A 6869-nucleotide genomic window follows, 5' to 3' on the forward strand; every position below is an offset into this window, starting at 1 on the left:
CATACTGCGTGCCAATGTCTCATTAATATGAAAGAGTCAGTGATGTCTGATTGACAGCGCGCAAGGACCAATCACCAACCAACCTAGGCTCCTCGGTCACTGCTCAGGAAATATAAGGCAGAACCGGCCGCTACACTCCTCACAAGACCACCGCTGAGCTTCATCTTCGGACGACAACCCAAAGAGAACTGACTGCAAGAACACGATTACAAGGTAAGGCTCTGCTTCTTTGCCATCCACATTAAATGTTTGCAAAGAAATGTTGAATTTATGCCGCGTAAAAATCACACAGTTGTTTTCAGGCGTGATAATTTACGTACACATTGCTAGTTTAAGATTGCTCGTCGTGCAGTGTATTGGTAAGCAATAATGACATCACTCTAAATCCAAAGAAGTATTTTCAAAACCTAACCTGATCGGTTTTCAGCCCTGTGAATATTACACTTTTCGAGAAAACACTCACACCCATGCACATTTTGTTTTGTTTTTGTCATCACGAAACTCTCTTTATTCTGAAAATCAGTCTTTTGAAAGATCATTGGAAGTCATCTACAATTCTGAATTTGTCTTAAGTGACGGACTACTTTCACAGGGTGTTCGGCAGTATTTTTAATCTAACTTAACCTAGATCACGATTCGGAAGGTTACTTTTTCGGATAAATGCAAATGATCATACACGCCTTTAACTATTGAATTAAATTAATCCGCAGCTTTAACGTCCTATATAATGGAAGCATATGACAGTAGTAGGTTGAAGTCAGCCTTTGATTATCAGTCTGTTCATATTACAGAAATGTTTAATTTTGACATAAATGTCTCAAATGAAACTATGATATTTCTCCCCACTTTTACCGTACCTGCGGAACGTTTTGGCAGTTGTTTGACCGTTAAAAGCGAACGTTATTGAAACCAAGGCTGACTTCCAGCCTGGGGTGTTTACATTAAACGTTGATGAACTTTTTTGGAAAAACGTTTTTTTTTTTTCTCTTCTATTTCGTTTTCTAGTTCTCTAACGGTATGTTCAAAGTTGAAATGAACAAATGTAATGCCTTTTATTGTTTGCAGTTGAACAAACTATGTGGAATTCTTTTTTGGTGCTTGACATTTTCCTGAAATTTCTTATATAAACCAAAATCCTATCTGCGAATAATATCGCGGTAAAAACTGTTTTTTTTGTTTTTTTTAGGGGGGGGATACGCCCAAGAGTACGTGAACGTGGAGTTCAAGAACCCAATGAGAGAGAGAAAATTTAGCTAATGGGGGTGAGGTGGGTTGGATTTCACATCCACAAAATGAGAGCCTTACTCTCGTCAGTGATGGAATGGAGAATGACGGGGTGTTTGTCAAAACTATCAAGCTACACTTCCTTTTGTTGTATAAATTTTCCTGATATTCTGATATTCTCTTCATGATACTGCGATATTCTCAAAATACACAGTTAAACCTCTCCTGCTTATTTTGGGGTTTTCTGCAAACTTTGCGTAAAGCCTTTGTTTTTGTTGAGATTGTCTTTCTTCTTCTTAGGCGAGCCATCAGATAACAGACCGTTCGGGTACCGGGTCCGGTATGCTAATTTCTTTCACCCCAATCGGTATGAAGCCAGAAGCCACCCGGTCACTGAAGCGTGACGCCCCAATCGGTCCAAACGGGTGACTCAGGGTTTCACAGTACGCAACATAAATTGAAGTCTGGACATTGTTGGAGGATTATTCGGCCAGCTGGGATTACCAGCGGCAACTTCTTTGAAGCTCATCACAGTCATTGTTGCCTACTGGAGGATTAGCGCTTCACAAATTGGTTCCTTTGTGATGAGCCAGAGCCATGGTGCAGAAGCATGGTGGAGTTAATCCAGGCCGATCGGTTCCATGCAAGGTCCCAATCCCTTCAACATACTGGGCGGGCTCAACCCCGAACGGTCCGGGGAGGGATTCTAATTTGAGGGTTCGCCTTAGTGTTCTATCCAAATCCCATAGCTTTTGGACATAAAATTTGCAACTTTGGAAATAAAACATGGTCATATCCCAACGAAACAAAAACAAGGAACAAATAGTAAATTCGTCCATATTAATGTAGCGTCATCATGACGTAATTAAGGGGTCCTCTGACGTCATCTAAAAGTTGCACAGTTTAAAAGTCCTTTATCTCGAGAACTACAAGTACTATTGAGTTCAACGTTTTATATACGTAGTCAGGGAAGGTACACAGATACAATTTGAGATGATGTCATGATGACGTTATCATATGATTTTATATGAACCTTTGAAGTTGTGACAATTGTCGCAATATCTAACGATCTCAACATGTTACAACATTATTTTGCATTAGGTTTTGAAACGTCATAGACACATGCACACAATTTCACCACAAAAATTGTTAGATCATCATGACGTTACCAAATATGTAATATTTTGGGGGAAAATGCAAATAAAGTACAATGCGATCGTTATGAAACTTGGTCGGTAGGTAAACATTGTTACCAGTATGCAAAATCTGAGGTGACGTCATGATAACGTTTTGAAAATATTTTTTAGGTGTTTTTCTTAACCATACACTATTTTCGTTTCATTGAGGAAAAACGATCCTCTCATATCCTTGTATAGTAAACTGAAATTGTAGTAAATTGCTATAAACAAACTGATTTCAACCTTTCTTCATTTAAGTACGCTTGTTAGGTCATGTATATTTGCACAAAATTGTGACAAATTTGTGACGTCATGATGACATCATCAAAAATGCGATTTTTCACAACACATGTAAGGGTAGGCCCGATCGTCATGAAACTTGATGGGTAGGTAGATTATATGCAAGGTCCGAAGTAACGTCAAGATGAAGTCATCAACTGATTTGTAATAGATTTAAACAAAAAAGCTTGATTGTTTGCTCTACTAGCACAATTTGACAAAAAGAAATCTGATTGACTTTAAACTAGGCACAGACAAAGCAGTGGCGTCACCAGACTTTTCAGTCTGGGGGGCACAGGGGGGCACAAGCATTTGATGGGGGGGGGGGCACTTAGGTGGATACGGATCGCCGTCCTGGGGGAGGGGTCTAAGGGGAGGTGGTTCCCCCCTCCCCTTTGGACAATTTTCGCATACGGAGGATGGGCTAGATGCAAAATGGTGCCACATTTGATGCTAAATTCGATCTGAAGATATCTCCAGAAATTGCTATTTTTGAGTTAATGATTTTAACAACGCGCATAATTTTTTTTACCAACCCAAATCTCAGATGGGGGGGGGGGGGCACTCGGGGGGGGGCACTAGGTTTTCCAGGGGGGGGGGGGGGCACGTGCTCCCCCCCCTCCCCCCCCCCCCCCCCCCCCCTTGGCGACGCCACTCAGACAAAGACCCAAAAGTAAAAATTGTCCTAGACAAGTGACATTGTGATGGCGTCATCAGGGAAATCAAGGACAAACACGTGCAACACCATCGATAAATCGATGATAGAAACCAAATCCAGGCCTCCTCGGTTTGGACACGTGTACAAAACCAATAAGAGCTGTTGCGAAAAAGGTATAATACAAACAAAGGAAAAGGGAAGAGGAACAAACGAAAAGCCCCGATTTACACCATAAACAAACGTACTAACTCCTGCAGAGGTTTGCTGGAAATTGACGTCATCATGGCGGTATCACGTGTCACGTGACTGTGCATACTTCGAAGCATAAATCTCCAGATGCCCGATTGGGTTGAAACTTGTTATGCATCTAGACCGGGATTTGTAATAAATGAAAATGACATGTCATTGGACGTCACATTAAATGTGCATTACGCTAAGGCTGATATCTACAGAACTGTGTGTCTGATTTGGTTTTACTTGGTATGTTCCTAAACTGGGGGAATGTAATAGACAAAAAATGGAAGTGACTTATGATGACGTCATCGCATGACATGTCACGTCATCATATGATATGTCACACAGAGTTGTATTTTAGGCCTATGTCGAAATGCTATATGTCCCATTTGGTTGTAACTTTGTATGTAGATAATCCGGGATGTGTTACAGATGAAAATGAAAGTTATTTCATGATGACGTCACCATTTGACATTTGGCGTCACATTAAGGCGTATTTTTTAAGGCTAATATATTCTAGGTACAGAATTATAGGTCCGATACAGGACCTATAATTCTGTTGTTAGATGATGTTGTAGATGACAGTTAAATTGACGCCATGATGACATCACCGTATGGCACGTGACGTAACATCAAATGTGATTTTCCATGTCTATGCATAATTACTGCATGTTCAATTTGGTTGTAACGTGGTATGTACCGGAACGGGATGTGTTATAGACGAAGACTGAAGTAACGTCTTGATGACTCGACATGTCACGTGACGTCAAATTAAAGGTGCAGTTTCAAAGGCCTATATCTGAAGACCTCGTTATATGCAATTTGTTTATAAAGGTTATATTTTCATGTTCCCCTTATTTTCATGCCTCTTGTCGATAACGCAACATGATGTTGCATTTGAAACAGTGTGCTATTTTCAGAACCATACATCTCATTACTCTATAACTTTCTAATCCACGTGTATGTCATATCAGTGTATAACATGACCTAAACATGCAATAACCAGCAGTCTTTAACACGACTTCAACATGCATTAACAAAATGCCGAAACAGCTTTGTGTTTGTCCACAAACATAAGTCCCTTTGTTAATTGTTTTCTTTGTATAATTTTCAGGTGACATTCAACTTCATTTACTGAGGTGTCTATTTCAGTTTCGGAACGACGTATAAAGGTGGGTGTTTAAGAAATTGTGTTTAAAACTGCACCATTCTTTATCAACATCGTTTCAAACCTGTGAGACATCATGTGAGGAGCAAAGCCAATCTCCTGAGAGATTTTTTTCTTGAACAGAATTGAAAACGTAAAATATTCACAATGTTTTTCATCCTGAATACAAATAGGCTTGTGTATGCTTTTTGGTTGAACTAACAAAAGGCGATGAAAGTCAAGGCGTTATTCTTGAGGTGGGTGTCGCCCACCCTAACGTGAGACAAAGTACATACGCTCCTTTTCCCTCTACAAAAACGTAAATTTCCGTCGATAGTTTCTTGCTTTTTTTATCAAAGCAGACAGAAAAGATCTAATATTATTCTGTCTGCGCTGAGTTGAATGCATATTTTCATTCATTCCCATTTCCCCACTGCTTTTGACCAAAAATAATGCATTCGTCTCTCGTTTGTTCTCTTGCTATTTTAGACATGACTTCCTTTTTGTGATCTAGGTTCTCTGTTTTTTCGGTGTGATATATAGATGAAGTTCTGCGTGACAACAATTCTTTCAATTGCTCTCCTTCTCGGAAACTCTTTCAAACTTCGAGCTTCCGTTACTGGGCCGGTTCCCTCGGATGGTGATGGCCCTGCGTCTCAGATGTGCCACTCCTACTGCCAGGGACCAGCCGCAATACCTGGAATTCCAGGTTTGCCTGGTCATCCAGGCCAGTTAGACCCCGCTGGGTCAAAGGGCGATGCAGGATGTGCAGGTGAAAAGGGTGAGATAGGACCAATCGGTCCCATGGGTGAACGGGGAGCACCTGGTGACGCTGGAATAGGCCTGCCCGGAAAAATAGGTCCAAGAGGTACACCGGGTTTAGTTGGACAAACCGGGGAAACTGGTGTCAAAGGTGAAAAGGGTGAACCTGGGGAGACTGCATACGACTCCAACGAGCGGGTAGCATTCACCGTGACGACCAGCACAGATGTTTCTTCGAGTCATGACACACGTTTGCCCTTCGAGGTTACCAAGACGCTTCTGCTGGGTACCAGTTTTGATCTCGAGACCGGTACATTTAATTGTGCGGTGTTTTCTGTTAACAGATACCCACAACATTTTCTTTTCATCCACAACATTTTCTTTTCATCCACCTTTGGAAAAACAATGACGTGGTTGTCTCAGGCCATAGCTCTATGTCAAATCTTTATGAGCAGGTGTCTGCCAGCGCAGTGGTGATTCTCCAGCAAGGAGACACGGTGTATTTGACAATGAGAGGCAAGTCTTGGAGCAATTCACAGTATCACCCCGCTTCATTTAGTGGATTCCTCCTTTACGCCGAGTAAAATAATAACCTCGTTCATACCTAACCATGCGATACGATTTTGTTACTCCTTTCTAGTTAGCTAAAAAAGACAAAACATTTTATGTCAGTATCTCTAATAATATGTAAAAATGTTTTTAATTCTTGCGGTATTGCATGAAACATTTACACGCATCGTAACCAAAATTTTCTAGCAACTTGCCGTATACATGAGCATTAACAATTCCAAAGGGATATTTGGTTAAAAACGTTTTAACACATGAAGTAATGCAAAAAAGTGATTGTTTACTTAATACAAACCAATAACATCATTTGTAAACCGTTCCTCTTTTTGTGTAAATAATGCTCAAGTAACTGTAATTGTAATAACATGCGTTGCATAATAATGCGTTGGTATCTTTAATGTCAACAAAAGTTTAACAACCTTGTAATGTTGATTTCTACTGTTTACATATTTAAAAAATGTCTAGGAAGTCACAAAAAAAGTTTAAGCATATAAAATTATGTTCTTCATCCAAACTGCAGTGCAAAGAATCATTAAAACGATATTGTATTTTACATTGTGCTCTCTTTTTACGGAAGAATCAATACAATCATCAGTGTTAGGACGGTTCCGGGAGCAACCGCGAGTAATAGGCAGGGCGGTTTCGGGTGCTACTGTGACCAGTGGGTTTAAGGAACAGTCTCCGTTGAGTTGAGTGTTTTCAAAGAAAAAAAATAACCACTATATTTTTGCATGAATTAAATAATCATAAATCATACTTTTATATAAATTTATTATGGTATTTTAATGTCAAGAAACTGTGTCATCACATCGTCAGAAAT

This window comes from Patiria miniata, unplaced genomic scaffold (genome assembly GCF_015706575.1).
Source record: "Patiria miniata isolate m_02_andy unplaced genomic scaffold, ASM1570657v1 HiC_scaffold_7, whole genome shotgun sequence".
Classification (NCBI taxonomy): Eukaryota; Metazoa; Echinodermata; class Asteroidea; order Valvatida; family Asterinidae; genus Patiria; species Patiria miniata.